Below are 17,286 nucleotides of genomic sequence, written 5' to 3' on the forward strand. Positions count from 1 at the left end.
TAATGGCATGGGAGGCTTTTTCCAGCAGCTCTTCTTTCACATTAAAGGGAGAAAGTTCTTGCAAGGTGAAGTGCTACCTCAGCACTGAATCAAAGAACAAATGAGCAGATTTTCCTGAATGGTCAGCAATTTACACTGCTGACACATTTGAATATGCGCCTTAGACCACCTCATCTATTAGCCACTCCAGATGCAGAACATACATGTTCACTTCACTGATTTGTAAGAAGTACCTAATTTTTTCAAATAACGTTTTTATTTATTCTAAAAACTACATCTTCCTTCTTTAAAGAACTTTAAAAACTAATAATCCTCATCAGGCAAAATGTCAGACCCAGATGCCAGGTAATTCTTGACAAAGCAGAATGGGAAAAAAATTGTATTACCTTGCCTTTAAAGAGACTTCCACACAAAACAAGACCCCTCTGCAATAAAGCCAGCTATTTTTTGAGCCAGCTAAACAATGGTTAGATAGATTTATGTTGTCCCCAAAGGAGTAATTCTCACTCTCTGGCTGTCACAAGTCTTTCAACCATCCCTTTTTCTCCATGAAGCAGAAGTTTTTCCAGAATATTAAAAAATGAGAGTACACTCAACAACGGACAAAGCTTTAGACGAATTACAATTTTCAACAACAGAAAAAGTTATCAACAGGATGACAAATCCAGCCATTCAAATAAAAGTGTACCTCACACTTCCCATTACAAGATTCCAGCTTGCATGTTAGTAGAGACTGTCAAACAATAGCATTTCTGATCTATGGAAACTTTTTATTTTAATTCCAAACTATAACAGCAGCTGACAATGTCAAAGAGAAAAAAGAAATAAAGGTTAAGCCTGTAACAAAATGTATTCCCGAGAAGTAATTGCTATAACAGAAATGGATACTTCCTTCAATTTTCGCTCTCCTTTGAAGAAATTACCATGGGAAGCTGCTTTCCACCTCTGCCCATAAGAATTGGCCTTATAGACAGAGGCAGGAACTCTACCTAACCTGATCTTCATCCACAGTCTTCAGCTGAAGTCAAACAGCAGCTGAAGAGAATCTTACCCAACCCCTGCTCTAGCAGGGACTCCAGAGCAGGTTGCCCAGGACCATGTCCAGGTGACTACTGAAGATTTGAAAGGAGGAAATTCCACAGTGTCTAGGTAACTTGTACCAGTGCTCTTGCCACCTGCACAGTACAGACATGCTACCTGGTGTTCCAGTTTGTGCCCATTGCTTCTTGTCCTCAATTCCACAACAAATCACCTCGACTGATGGCAGTACAATTAGTTTCATTACATTTTAGCTGTTTTGGCTACTTCTCAAGATATTACCTAACTCACTAATGAGGATGCAGGAACACGATACACTGTCTCCTTGCTTAAAAGTGGGAACATACTGAGGCAGCAGAAAATAGCACTGTTCCAAAACCACAGTTCTCTTAGCCTATTCGGAAAATAAGGAAAAAAATCCAGTAGTAGAAAATACATCCCCCAGTATGTATTTGCAACATGTCCTGTATACAGTCCCACTAAAATACAATAAATGAATGAATGAATAAATAAATAAATAAATCATTTTCATTAGGAGTATATTGGAGGACAAGAAATGTATAATCAAACAACAATGTCTCAATTAAAACACCTTTAAACAATGAAAAGCAGGGAATTTACAAAACATCTTTCCAATTTCTGTTTAATTTAACCTTAGCAAAGATCAATAAAAGATCTAGCAACAACTATGTTTAGTTGCTTTTTCCCTTCTAAAAAAACCCCATGATTTGGGAGAAACTTGCTGACCTTGCTGGGATGTGGTAAAAGTTCTCAATCCACAATTTTAAGCATGCAGAATCTATTATTTTTGGCTGTCATGCAGACAGCATTAGAGGGGGTTACAGGCTGGAACAGCCATTGCTTATTAGAACTTAGAAACATTACGAACGCCTTCCACAACATGATCCCTTTTGTTCAGCTTGCTGATTTCTGCTAAGATTTAAGTAAGAACACCACAAACAGTTGCCAACAGGAGGACTCAGTGTGACTACAAAACAAACAGAAGTAATGCCAAAGATGTAATCAATGTAAACAAAGGATTCACATATACAAATGTTCTTCTTTCTGTCTTAAAATCCGTGCTAAGGAGATTCATTACAGCACTGCTCATTACTACATTCTTGTTTGCAAAAGGTGTAATTCAGCACTGTGGCCTGATGTTAGTAATAAGAACTATTGGAAGCAAGCAAGCAATGACACCTTACATTTTCTAGATTAAAAATGTTTCTTTTTTAAAAAAAAGCAAAAATAGAAAGAAAACAAACAAACAAAACCCTTGTATACATTAGCAGGTTCCTGCACCAAAAATTCTGTTTCTTATGAGCTTAAAATTCCTGGGACCTACAACCAGAAAACCCAGAGATACCCCTCTCTCCAAGGAGTAAAAAGATTAAGTATCCACACTGCTCAGAAAAAAAAGAGTCCCTGCTTCTTGCACACACGGTTCATTAGTTAAGACTAAAAAATCTTTTTTGTGAAGTCTTCTGTGAGCATCAGTGAATTTAACATGGCCCTCATTATTTTTTACTATGTTACTGATTATTATTATTCTTACCAGACATTATGAGTTCCAGGAGAAATTTGCTTGCAATCAAGCAAGTATTTTCTGCCCTACACATGACTCAGTTTGATAAGGAAATGAACACAAACTGAACCTCACTGCATGACCTTTCCAGAATCAACACACATGCTGAATCACTCCTTGCTTTACTATAAAGCATGCAATTAATGGAGCAAACTCTCAAGGCACAGGAATAAGGATCTGTACATGCGACAAGCTCTTTGGCTGGCTTTCAGTGCATCGTACCCATGATCTGCCTGCTGAAGTTAAGCTAGCTGGAGTCACACAGCTCACAATGTTTGCTAAGCAACCTGTCTTGAACAGCTTGTCTTCAAAGAAGATGCCAGAGCAAGTCTTGAAACTTTTGGACCAACTAAATTGGTAGTGGAAACATACTCAAGATACGTTCCAGTTACACTTGAATATACTTCTCTCTTTCACCAGGCTTCAAGGAACATGGTGTGAAGTTTACAGAGAGCTGAATTTGTCAAGGAGGTAGATGCAGAGCAGCAGGAGTTGATGGCTTAAAACACGTTATGCCTCAAATCTGGAAGACAGCACAGAGACACGCAGCAATAGCGACCAAGTCATGGAGTGAACATAGCACTTTTCAGCATACAGAAGAGATAACTAAGGGATATCAGACTACAAACATTGGTTTGATGAAAATAAGCAGAGAGCAATTACTCAGTACTTCTCTCTGGACACCTGTCAGCATTGTGCAGTTACATACTTAACTCATCATTTTTCTACATAGTCTCTGTGTCAGCTCTGGAGCCATAGCCAGCTGTGGATCAGAAATGATTACAGATAATGAGATCACTGCCTGTTAACAGCTGCCAGAAAACTGGAAGTACAGACCATGAAAGGATCCTTCACTGCTTTTGATCTTGCAGCACCTTATAGTTGCCACCCATTAAAATGAAGGACTAATAAAGAAGGACATGGCCTAAGGATAGATGCCTTTTTTTTTTTCCCTAAACAAATGGAGATAAATAGTATACTCTCAGTTTTCTACAGCCACAGCCAGCATATACCAAAACAAAAGTGATCATTTCCCAAATTCTGCTCTAACCACCATTAACTCAAAGTCAATCCCAAGGTCAAGCTACCTATTCTTCTAAGACATCTTGGCAACTTCAGAACTCTTGGGCAAAGGCATGACACTTCTGTTGCCAAGCTGACCTGCTTCTGCTTATAATAACCAGTAGAGTCTAGAGTGCTTTTGTCACCTGAACATCTGTGAAGGCCAGACTTTGTTATCAGGGAAGCAGGAACAAGAACTTAACAGATGTTATATGCTAGCTGGACTCTGCAGCACACTAAACCCAGTGCTATTACAAATGACTGTTAGCAGAGGAGATGGAGTTACTTAGAGATCCTACAGAGGAACAAGATAGCCGTCAGCTCATTTACCAAACTAAGAAAAAGTAAGAATGTGTTTACCATGTTTGTGAAAGAAAAGCCTGTAGAAAGTCCTTTCCCAAACTCACTCAGATGCTGCAAGGGTATTTCCCCTTTTATTATCTTTTATAGCTACTAAACAGATCATAAAATAACTTTAAAAAGGCATGGGGGCAACACGATCTCATGTTAAAAGAGATGCATTTGGTGGCCTACAGGCATCCTTAAGTCTCCTGGTACTACAATCTTCAGCTGTATCTTCACAAATACACCATGGCTTAAGAGGCTGCTTCTGCCAATGAGGAAGGTACAGAAAATAAAAAACCGCAGATCCCATTGAACTTGTTACATTCCTTCAGGGAGAAGAGCAAGGTATTTACCTGGACACAGTAGAAAAATCAAATGTGAACAATCACGTCCAACTAAAGTCAGCAACACTCTTTAAACAATTCTAAACTACTTCATTGATTTTATATTCAACAGAAGAATAAGTATTATAGCTATAAGAAAGCAGAAGTTTTTCAAATCTTTTAAATGGCTCTAAAGCAAAATCACAATATAAAGGAGAAGCAAACTTCCGGAAGTGGTTGAATTACTGTGGTTTGCACAATGCTATTTTCAACCCCTCTGCGAGTTATGACAGAGTGGAAATCTCTGTTTCCTCAGCACCCTGCCCAGTGATAGGACACTGCATAGAGAGAAGGGTCACTCACTGCTCCCATTCTGCCTCATCTTTCAAAGCTCAGTGCTGCACACCACACTGGCCCTGTCTGAACACTGAACTTGTTTGAGTCTCACCACGACACCCCAGTGGTCCTACCTCAGATCTCAATGATATTAACCAGTCCACCATAAGTCTCTGACACCATTTTATAAAAACCTGTCCTGGCAAATTTGGGCCTGCTTTTCTGTCTGATCCTCCAGTGCTCAGTGCAACTTGTTGGCAGGCTTGTTTCCTAACTTCTTTCCATCAATCTCAGCTGCACTGAGACACACCCAGATGTCTGCAAAACCAGGCCCAGGATTATACTGAATATCCTGGAAGGGAAAGAGTTCCTGCAGAAAGTGTAGGTTGCATGGTTTATTTCCTGATGCTAGGCATCAGAAGCAGGAACAGAATTCAGTTGCCATGGCATTTCCCACCTTCACTGTCACCTAGGCATTCTCCTATTGGAAAGCTCTGTCCCGGTCACTGCTCACTTTCCCACATGAAATGGAGTTCCTAAAGAAATGCTCTCCTGAGGCACCCCTATTCCTTCTGCAGCAGCATCCAGTGCCTGATTTGAATGCAAAGCTGAAGTGCAGTAAAAAAGATTACACACTGTAAGGCATCATCATAACAAACGAGTGTTAGAAAGCTATCTTAAGACTGCCCATACAGCTCAAAGATTACAAAGCAAATAATTCAAAATCCCAGATTTATCTTAGAGTAATTCCAAATATTGTGCTTCAAAAATATCTTCAGTTTCTCCATTTATTTTTCTTCTGATAGAACTCACCAGTTTTACTCTGCAGAATGAGAGCAATGCATAAATTGCTCCACACAGCAGACCTCAGAACAGCAATGTGGATTTCAGCCTCCCCTGAGTTTCCTACTGGCATAGCAATTGAACATCCAGAAGCAGCTGAAATCTACAAGAAGCAGCGAACAGTATGGAAGAATAAAGCAGATTACAGTCTCCACAGGTTCTTGGTAGGCAGCTCACTGGGACACTCAGATGATTTAACTTTAGAATCTTACCTCATGGATACAGGAAGATCGCATTCTTCTGATAAAACCTGTGTTTCTAACCATAACACTCTACCAGGCCACTTGGCACAAAGCAAGGAGCGTCTCAAAGCCAGGAAATTAAGATTTCTATCCTGCATCATTGCTTCTCACAAGCCAAACTTAGGAACTCCAAGGACTGTTTGTCCAGTGGTCCCTGAGGAGACAGACTGCATAACACATAAGATGAGGGAAACTGAACCTTCATCTCTGCTCAAACCAGAAGGCAGAATTTGGGAGGATTCCTCTAAGTAGGTAACACAGCTGAGAGCTCAGATGAAATGCTTCTACACCAATGCAAGAAGCCTGGGAAACAAGTGAGATGGAAGTCACAGTGCAGTTAGAAACTGTGACTTCACTGCTATCACAGAGACATAGGATAAATTACACAACTATTCTGCAGTCAAGGGCTATAAGGTTTTTAGAAGAGACTGACAGTAAAAGAAGGGTTAGGGTGTTGCCATCGATGTTAAGAAATAAATATATTACCGAGAGCTGCCCTTGAGAAATGGTCATAAACAAGTTGACAGCTTGTGGGTAAAAAATAAGCACATCTGGTGGTTGCAGTCTATTAGAGACCTTCTGATAGGGGAGTCTGCTGATGAGGTCTTCTTGCTTCAGTTACAGGAAGCATCGTACTTATAGGTTCTCATCCTGATGGGAGTTTTAAACCACCCAGATGTCCTCTGGGAAAAATACATGGTTGGATGTAAGGAACCTAGAAGACTCCTTGAGTGTGTTGAGGATAACTTCCTGGTCCAAGTGTTAGACAGACCAACCAGAGGTAAAAACATTACCAGACCTGCTGCACACCAGTGCAGAGGAAATCATTAAAGAAATTGATTGGAGGCAATCTGGGCTACAGTGAGCATGCCCTGTTTGTGATCTCAAGGAATTTGGGCCTGAGCTGAGTCAGGGCCCTGAACTTCAGGAGAGTGAAGTTCATGCTGCTGAAGGAATTATTGGATGAGACAACCTGAAAAGGTGTCCTTAGGGACAAAGGAATAGAACAGTGCTGGAAACTCTTTGCTTTCTGAGAGCAAAAGATCCCTATCCCCCAGTGCACGAAGTCAAGCAGGGAAGGCAGGAAACCGGCACAGCTGAACAAGAATGACCTGCTGGTCAAGCTGAGGGATAAAAATGGAATGCACGGGCAGTGGAAACAGGGATCTGTGGCCTCAGAAGAGAATAGGGATGCTATATGAACATATAGAGGTGAGATCAGGAAAGCCATGGCACAGATGAGACTGAATTTGGCAAAGAATGTGAAAAATGACAAGAAGGGATTCTATAGGTACATTAGTCAGAAGAGAAAGGCTGAGGAGAGTGTACCTCCTCTGATAAATCTCCAAATCTACCCTCAGTAGGTATGGAAAAGGCCAAGGTATTCAACGATTTCTCTGTCTTGTTCTTCACTGGCAGTTAGCCTGCCCACATCTAACATGTCCCTGAATCTCTAGGTGGTGGTTAGGGAAGCAAAACCTCTTCTACTATAAGTGCAGAGCAAGTTCAAGACCATGTGATGAGATTGAATACAAGTCTACAGAGTCAGACAACATGCAACCCAAGGTCCTGAAGGAACTGACTGATATGGTTGCCAAGCCACTCTCTATCGTACTGAGAAAGTCATGACTGTCAGCTAAAGTGAGCCTCACCTCTGTGCCTGATCATGGAGCAGATTCTTCTGGAAGCTATGTGAAGGCACATGTGAGACAGAGAGGTGATCTGAAACAGCTAGCATGGTCTCATCAAAGGCAGATCATGCCTGGCCAATCTAGTGGTCTTCTATGATAGGGTGACAGCACCAGTACGCAAAGGAAGAGCAACTGATGTCACCCACCTAGACTTGTGCAAGGTATTTGACATGGTCTCACACTACATCTTTGAAGTGGAGAGATTAAGATTTGAAAGCCGGACTATTTGCTGAATGAGGAATTGGTCGAATGGGCATAGAGGATAGCGGTCAACAGCCCTACAAACACATATGACAAATGGTGTCCCCTGGGGTCTATCTTGGGACTGGTGCTCTCAGACATCTTTATCAACAACCTAGGCAGTGGGATTGAGTGTACCCTCAGCAAGTTTGCAGGTAACAGTAAGCTGAGCATTGATGCACTAGACAGAAGGGATGTCATCCAGAGAAACCCAGAAAACCTCAATAAAGCTACATATTGGAACTTAATGAGATTCAACGAGGTCAAGTGCAAAAATGTTGCATTTGGGTCAGGGCAACCTAAGATACCTGTACAGATCGGGAGAACTCACTGAGAGGTCTGTGGAGAAGGACTTGGGGGTCCTGATGGACAAAACCTTTACACCAGCCAGCAGTGTGTGTTTGCAGCTTGGAAGAGAAACAGTATCCCGGGCTTTATCAAAAGAGAGGTGGCCAACAAGGAGAGGAAGGGGATTGTTCTCCTCTGCTGTGCCCTTGTGAGGCCCCATCTGGAGTACCAGATTCCCATGTACCTCCTCAGCACAATAAAAATGCAGGACTGCTGGAGTAAGTCCAGAGGAGGGCCATGAAGATGATCACAGGGCTGGAGCACCTCTCCTGTGAAGAAAGATTGGGATTGTTCAACTTGGAGAAGTGCAAGTCCTGAGGAGACCTTATTGTAGCCTTCCAGTACTTAAAAGGGGCTTGTAAAAAGGAAGGAGACTGACTTTTTTCATGGTTTGATAGACAAGGTAGGAAGAATGTTTTTAAACTGAAAGAAAGGAGGTTTAGGTTAGATACTGGAAGAATATTTTTTTACTCAAAGGGCAGTGAGGCCCTGGCACAGCTGCCTAGAGAACTGTGGATGCCCCATCCCTGGAGATACTCAAGGCCAGGTTGGATGGGGCTCTAGGCAGCTGAGCTTGTGAGGAGCAGCCCTGCCCATAGCATGCAGTTTGGAATTGGATGATCTTTAAGGTCACTTCCAACAAGCCACACTGTGACTATAATAACAGCATATATAGCATAGGAGAAAGGAGGAAAAATGGGAAATGTTTTCTTAATTCTTTTCCACTTATAGACAATCCTTTAAAACAAGTCGCTTTTAAACAAATACTAAGCATGAGAAATAGATAAAAAAGTAAGTTTCCCAGTTTTTGAAGAAAGTCTTACGACCCAGATGAAATAAGTCAAATAAAGTGCTGCTTCCTACCATCTCTCATAATCAAGACTACACTCATCATGTTGTTTTGTTGCTGTTGTTTTTTAATTTAATAAAATTAGAAGAGAGAAGAAACACTGCACAGCAATAAATGGGCTTATTTTCCTTACAAATAATTACAGACAATTCATATGCAATTTAGTTTAAAATGTGTTTTTTGAGAATTATTCTTTCACATGGTTATGTTGTCTTGAGGAGCTTCTTCACATCTCAATTTTTTTCATGAGCTCCTCCAAACTGGTCACTCAAGTCACAGAACATTAGATTAAAAAAAATAAAGAAAGAAGAAATTGCTCTCTACTAAACCCAAACAAAGCTCTTTGGGCTAAAATTACACATGACATAAAATGAGCAAGCAAGCAATAAACAACTGCAATACTGTCATCAAAATTGACATAAGCCTTAAAAGAAAGCAAGAACAACTTCTGTGAATCATAATGAAAGATTTGTCTTAGTTCAGTAGCTATAAACTGTATGCAGACGATCCAACATGAAGCTCATGACTACAGTGATATATATGCAAAGATCCCAGACATTCTGCATCTTCAAGTCTTAAAGTATTTTAAAGGTAATTAAGCATCATTACGTGCTATAGTCTCTGCTTTGACAACTGTTTTATGACTTCATGGGAAAAAAGTTAGAGGAACAGCTGTCCAAAGCATTCTGTGCTAGAAATGCTGACTACCTAGAACTCTGTTACAGTAGATGTTGTTGTTGTTTTTCCTCAATGAAATTGTTGAAAAGTTAAATAAATTGCAGTAGAGATAAATTAATTAAGATTCAGATAATTTTGGAAGCAGCATTCACAGAGGATAGAAAAGTGGGCATATAAAAAAAGATGTATTACTACACACAATTTAGAAAAAGTTAAAGCATAATTAAGAAAACATACCTGCACTAGTAAAATTGGGGGGAAAAAGGAATTAATATCTTCAGTTAATTTTCTGCAAATGGACAACTTACTGAGGGCTGCAGTGTGAAGAGCCCGCTGCCGTGATAACTCCCTACCAAGTAACACCACAGGAGAGGAGCCTACACTGCCATCCCAACAGAGGCAGGCTCTGGGATTATGGCACGGATGTCTGGCAGCTGCAGCCTGACCTCTGATAGGCAACAGGCTGAGCAACTTTTGTTCTGTGAGATGACAGGTTAATTTCTCAGCACCCCCAAATCTCTGGGGCGGGAGTGTGAAGTACTGTGATCTATCCAAATCACCTCTGCAGATGCTGCCCCACGTGTCCAGCACTGAAGCAAGAATACAGAGAGCAGAGCTGCTGCAACCTGAAATGATTGCGCTAAAACCAAAACACAAGTAATATTTGAAGCTTTTCTGTTTTTAATATGCTTTTGAATATCATTTACATGACAGCACAAATAATGTCATTGCACAGAAGTCTTTGTGGTACATTTGCAAATAATAACATCAGCTTTATTTGTACCATTTACAGCATCCTGTCTATCCATGGATAGAAGGAATAAAGGCAAGTTTTAGATAGAAGAAACTGAAAACTCAGCAATCATAATACAGAGTTTAGTTACATGAGGGGCATAGTCAGTTAGTCCACTGTAGAAATTCATGAAGGAAATGTTTCACATGACATAATAATATCAGAAGACTGTCATCAACATGAAAGTCAGTTATTACGGAGGGAAGAATGTCTCTGCAAATTTCACAGGACAAACCAAGGGAAAAAGTAAAAGTACTGTGGGCCTGTTTAAAGATAAAGGGGGACAACTTTGCAAATGTTCTAAAAGAAATTACCAAGAAGGAATTTTGATAAGGGAGGAATTGGAAAAAGCACAAAGTGTATCTGGCATGAGATAAAGATTATAACAATTTGTGAGACAATCACACATCACAAGATCTAACCTTCCATGTCTGAAGGTAAGATCGATCTTTTAAAAGTTAACAGAAATAACCAGAAGCTGCAGATGTTATTCACAGGAGAAAAAGAGGAGAAACAGAAAAGTTGAGATAACTGCCTAACCCCTGAGCTGAATTCTGTTCACAGAAGTCTCTTTTTTCCCCCCTCAAAGACAGTTTCACTCAAACTTCACCTGCTTAGCACATCACTTTGCTTGACATCCCATTTACTCCATCACCCTGACATGCTGTGGTAAGTCAGTAAGGGACACTTCTCAGAGGAAGGCTTATCAGGAACTAACAGAACAGCTGTCCTCTTTGAGTGCTATAACAAAAATCAAACCACAGCAAAGAAATTTCCTGAGTGTTCTTGGGAGCTCCCACTTCAGGCACTACTACTTTAACTGCTTAATTTTCTGTTTTTCTTAACCCCAAATGTGCCAGAGTCATTTAATATAATGGTAAGGTATACTGTCACGTCCAACACTGGTACCAAAACGTCTGCTTCTCTCACTGCTGCATACTTCTTTCACTTCTTTCATTCATCCTTCTTTCAGCCTGGACATTAATAATAGCTCAAGGCATACTTCCAAATAACACAAAATTAATAACACGAAGGTAAACATTCAGCCAGTAGCCTAGGTGAACAAGCATACTAATGATAAGCTACATGAAGGCTTCCTTTTAACAGAAGGTATTAATATTATTCCAATTGGACACTACAACCTTCGCATCTAGCAGGTGACTGAATACTCACCCATTTCTGAAGCTGGGCAGTGAGTAGGTGTCATGGTCAGAAAGCTCTGAACTGTAGGAGAGGCTTATTGGAGAAACAAGAAGGATGTGGTCATGACATGTATGAAGTGCAGCAGCACTCTGGGACAGCTTTTCTTCTGCTTTCCTTCTACCACCTCAGCTGCAGTTGTGAGACATGAACTCTGCCTCCAGTATTTCTACCTCTTCAGAAGCCCTCAAGGGCTTGACCCATCCCCCTTTCATGATGCCACACCAATTAGAAGCCAACATACTCATGAGCACATTGTCATTACGCATTTACCTGCCTCTGAAAACCAAAGCTTCTAGAGCAGGAAGACTGCCCACTGTGTGTCACTGCCACACTCTATTACATTCAGGAGTTCTTCCACAATAGCATTGCTTAAACCTTATTTAAGGAACTTACATAGCTCTCAGGATAATTACTGCATGGAAATGATTCTTTTGTTCTCTCTTTAAAAGAGAAACACAGCCAACTTAAGACGTACTTCTTGGTATTGCTAATTTCAGAAGATACAAGCTGTTTTAGATAGGGGGCAGAAGACAAACTTCCAAAGCAAGGTAGAAAAACCCAAGCTGAAGTGGGAGTACAGGACACAACTGGAAGCATCTCTCACAAAACCCACTCCACTTGAGCAAGCATCTGAAGATCCAGTCTCCATTCAGCGCCAGTGAAGCTACAGCTCTGTACACTCTGGTTTGATGGTGAGGTTACCTACTGAGATGTTTCTGGGATTCCAGCAGTAGTATCCACAGGGGACAAGGAGAGAGGGAGCCACTTCTGCCACACAGCTCTGCCATCCTGGCCAGGCAATGCTTCCACATTTCCAGGACATCCTCAGGCCATGCTCTGCTCAGGAGCTGGCAGTACTGGGAATGCAGGAGGTGTAACTGAGCCAGTCCCACAGAGACACACCAGCATGCAAAACAAAGTGGGCAGAGCTGTTCCTTGAAGGAGCATTTCTGCTCACCTCTCTCGCATGGTTCTGCAATATTGAACAGACTTAAAAGCTTAGTGCAATTCTTGCTTTCTAGCCTATAAAGGTCAGACATAACCTGGGGTCAACACAAAAGACAGATAACAACTGGGAATTTTTAAAGGACTTAAGACATGGAGTGGAGAGGAAATAAAGTGACAGATGAAATCCCATTCCAAGAGCCAAACAAGGATGAAGATAAATCCAGCTACACTTGTGTACCAAAATCTTCCTCTTTCTTACTCTTTTTAATGGAAACAGTCTCTTTGCTTTGGTTAGAATTTGCAGATAAACATTCAAAGTTAGCAGAAAAGCTAAGAAAAGCTACAGAGCAAGACTGAAGATGCCTTACACTCAAGGTCTGTTACTAGTTTCAAAGGTACATTCTTGCGAGCCTGTAATTCAAAACACAAAACAGGAATGAAACAAGCTGGGGGGGAGAAAAGACAATATACGGATTTGGACTTTTCAGCACTGATGAGAGATGGTTTACTATCAGTTCATGAGCATCACTCAGAACTTAGTCAGAGAACAGTTACTCAGCATGCCTCAAAAAAAGGTCCAGTCCACAGAACACGATACGTTTAACACGACTTCCCTGAAAAGGTGTTCCTGAAGCTGAAACAGGGCAAAAAGAATTACTTGGTTTGTGCTTCATTTGCATCCAGCTCTCAAGCATTTACTGTGGACCGTGAGAAGCAGAATGGTTCAGCCTAGACTGATTAAGTAAGAACAATTTTTCCACAAAATACTGTTCAATTTCAACAAACATCCCTTCAGACACAGGTTCCAGGTCTTGCACAGCACTCAGTACTTGTATGCTGCCCCAGCACAACTGAGGGGCAGAGCCACTGTAACCAACAGCAACTCCTCTCAGAACATAAAGCTCATTAACAGATACTGTATAGCTTATTGGGCAGAAGCAGTTTATCATTGATGAAGAAGTGCTATCACACTGACAGGTGCCTGAGCAGGGCAGCAAAAATGTTCTGGAATGAGATCAGACAAAATCTACACAGCGCTCCTACTCTCTGAGAGGTTGGCCTAATTATCAGTTCTTCTTTTCACACTTTCTTTTGCTGCATTTTGCAAAAGAAAGCTTCTCTAAGAATGACAGTGATTTAGGTAAAAACATTTTGACCTAGGAAGGAATAAAGTATGACACATTATTTCCTGGTTTGGGAGCAAGGTAGCAAGCCCATGATTTTCCTGGAATACAACCAAGTGCCATATTTGCTTAAATTGCTTAATACTCAGTACTTGACAGATTCTTCTGTGCTCAGGTACCTGGGAACTGAAACTAGAAAAAAAGAGCAGCAGACATAGTTAAGTCTGGAGAAAATGACTACAGAACAACACAATGAACAAAAAGATTAGGTAGACCTTTTGCAAATGACATTTTTGTTTTCACACCTCAAGTCACCTGGAGGGGATGGATGTTAAGAGGAGTTGGACTCTTAGGAATGGACTCTTAGGAGCACAGCTAGGAGCAAGGATGTCAGTACCAAGGGAACAGCCAAGGATATGTAGAGCCAAGACTATGCATGAGGAAAAAGGGAACTGGAGGTTTTCACACTACTTCCCAGACACAAGCTCAACCTGGGGACTCTCTGATATTAAAAGATTCCCATTTCTGCCAACAGTGGGATTTTACAAATTCAAAGCATCCTTTCAAGAGAGCCCAACACGAAGCAGCAATTAAAGCACTCCCCAATACTGGAAGTATCTCGTAAGCCATCGAAAGTATTAGAATGCTCCACTTAATGCTCCTAATGGTCCTACATCAAGATTTTCTCTTCTCAAGAGATCTTTAGAAGAGAAAAATACAATCTAGCTTTTGCAACTCAAGTACTATCATTATCCTGCTTTAATAATACATCTAATGGTAATTCTCTTAGAGCAAAATGACTAAGCTATACTCTGGATTTCTGCACACAGATCCCCACTTGTCTAACTGCCAATGTTTTCTACATTATTTTCATAACAGGAACAGCTCTCTTATGATGGGAAACTCTCCCAATTTTAACAGGAAATTGTTTCCATCCAGTACTGGCAGTCATGCTACACAGCTTCTGAGAGTGCACTCTAAGACGAAAATAAATGTAATGCTAAAATGATATTAATGAGCAGCTTCACCAGGAAAACAAACAAAAACAACAAAACCCACCAAAAAAAAACAAAAACAAAAAAAATGTGTGGTCAGCGATCAGATGTTTGGTTTTCTCTGACAAGGTGAATACAATGAATACACTTATGTGTATTCATAAAATGAATACAGTTATGTGAAATGATGACATGCTATTGGGCGATATTATTAATTTAGGTTTCCTGCTTTTTACTTGTAAGATAAAAAAGCTATTTGATTTTCATCACATGCTTAGAGAACATCTTACATCATATTCACCTATCAAACATGAGGCAAAAAACACCTAAAATACGTATATGCCTACACTAGGCACAAGAGGAAGCACAGAGATACCTGAGCAAACCACGTGAAACCCTGCAACAATTATACTCGACATCCAAGGCTGATGTCTGCCGGTTTGTGGTTTGCTGCACTGTTGGGGTGAGGCAGGAAGGATCGCTATCTGCACAGCTATAGGGCTCCAGCATCAGCCTTCTGAACAGTGAGGATTACTCAAACAGCAGGGACAGACTTTGATTCATGCACAAACTGAATCACATGAATGAAGGTATAATTCAGAGAAACATTATCTGCACATTGAGATCATTCCATCTGTGCAGTAATTTTAAACACTGTTTTTCATTCACTTTGCATTCCTATAGAGCTGCAAGGAATTGCTGACAATTACTCTCTCTCTTTCTCTCCCATCACTGATGCTATCTCTGTCTCTACTATCTCTACATAGTGAATAAACACATATTTCCCTACCACACAAAATATAAACAAGTGTCATTAACATTTTTGCAAAACTCTAATTTACTTTGTGAATCTGTCTGAAATGTAATCTGTATATGCTAACGGCACCCTAACAACTACACAAAGGCACTACTAGTTACAGCAGATCATCTTTCAGATTGTTAAAAAATACATTTCTATATTCAACTTCATAGTAGCTATCAACCCTCCTCTGTTACTCAGGGCATCTCATAATTTACTCAGTAGGTCCCATGGACAAATGCAGGCAAAAACAAATGCCGCCTAAAAGTCATCAGGTAGGCTGACAACTGGTTGCAAGGTCTTTGCTCCATTTCTTGATCACATTCTAGGGCAGTGCTAACACTGAGGGAAACGCTTCCAACCTGCCCCACATATCACAGGTATGCATCAGTAAGAATGCCCTGTGAACCCAGACAAAGATTTACCTCAGTTAACACCTAATGTCAGTGTTCATCTTGCTTAGTACAGGTGGACAGAAGCTGGGTAATGGGCAGCTTCTTCTGCTGCTCCAGCTGCAGCTTAAGTGAGCAAAAATTTACAGTCTTAGAAACTGGGTTAATTTTCATGACAATCTTTACACTATTTCCAGATGGTTAATAAAGGGGTGGACATGTGATTCAGAGTTTAACAATGCAAACTACAGAAAAAGCACAGAAAAGAAGACAAATGTTTTACTAACCCTAACAAGACCAAAGCCAGCCTTAGCTGCCTTAACGCAAATGATTTCAGTCAAACATTCCAAGATTAGAAGAAGAAAAAAGCTCTGGCAGCACATCCTGATTTCACCTTCCTCCTCTGTTTTGCTCAACAGAGCCCCATGCTCAATCTGAAGAAAGAGACTGCCTAATATTGAAATAGATGCAGACAGTGTTCTTTACTGTGAAGACAGTCCATCATCAAAGTAATAGCCTCCTGGAGGAATCAGTTACCCCAGAGCTTATGAAAACACCTCACACCATTGAGGACTCATTTCAGTGAAAAATGTGCTTCATAAAGTTTTCTTCAAAAGATACTAATATCTTGGATAAGCTACGATATGACTTCACATGGCTTGAGACAGTGGCAGATTTTCACCATAGCACACATCAGTGTTACCTAAAGCAACCACAGCTGATCCTTGCAAAAACAAAAGGTCTTAACCATTCCTTTCTGCTTTGCGAACCAAATGCCCCTTGAAAAGGAGTACCTTTCTACAAACACAAGGATAGAAGTCATTTCCCATTCCTCCTCATGCAGAAATGCCACACACACTTCTAGAGAGACAGTTTCACTGATGAGCAAAGATTATTACTCTCAGCTCTTGCCAGCCATCTGGGTGACCTGTGTTCTGACATGAAAACCTGTAACAAAGCTCCTTCTGTCCTCCAGATGGACATGACTTTTGTATGAAGTTTATTCTGAATATCACAGCTCTAAGCGTTTGACAACAAGACAGTGACTGGTTAGATCTAATTCACTTAAAATGTTCTTAGAAAATGCACACAAAAATCCATGCGCTGCATTTACAGAAAAATAGACAAAGTGCAGCAATTTTATAAAGTGACAGAATATCAGGTCACTCATAAGTTGCAAATCATATATCAGACTGAATTCCACCACTCGCATTCCGTGTATAAAGCCAGATTATTTCTTTGTAACACTTGCAGGAGGCTTTTGTCTACTGTGTGAAAAACAAAACAAAAACAGAAAAACTTTCTGTAAGCCTGGGGAAAAGTTAAAATTCTCAAATCCCCCAAGCCATAAGCAAAAGGCACGATATCTCAATCTTCAAGGATCTGTCAAACTTCGAACAGTTTTGGTTTGCATTTCTTTTTGAATGTGGTTATTTCATTTTCTTTACAGT

General features: G+C 40.6%; 1 protein-coding gene across 2 annotated transcripts in view; it reads right to left on the reverse strand.

Moving 5' to 3' along the window:
• The window catches only part of RNF38 (ring finger protein 38), a 91,162-nt gene that overhangs the window by 61,297 nt on the left and 12,579 nt on the right, over positions 1–17,286 (reverse strand). The window lies entirely within an intron of this gene.

Source organism: Lagopus muta, chromosome Z (genome assembly GCF_023343835.1).
Source record: "Lagopus muta isolate bLagMut1 chromosome Z, bLagMut1 primary, whole genome shotgun sequence".
Taxonomy (NCBI): domain Eukaryota; kingdom Metazoa; phylum Chordata; class Aves; order Galliformes; family Phasianidae; genus Lagopus; species Lagopus muta.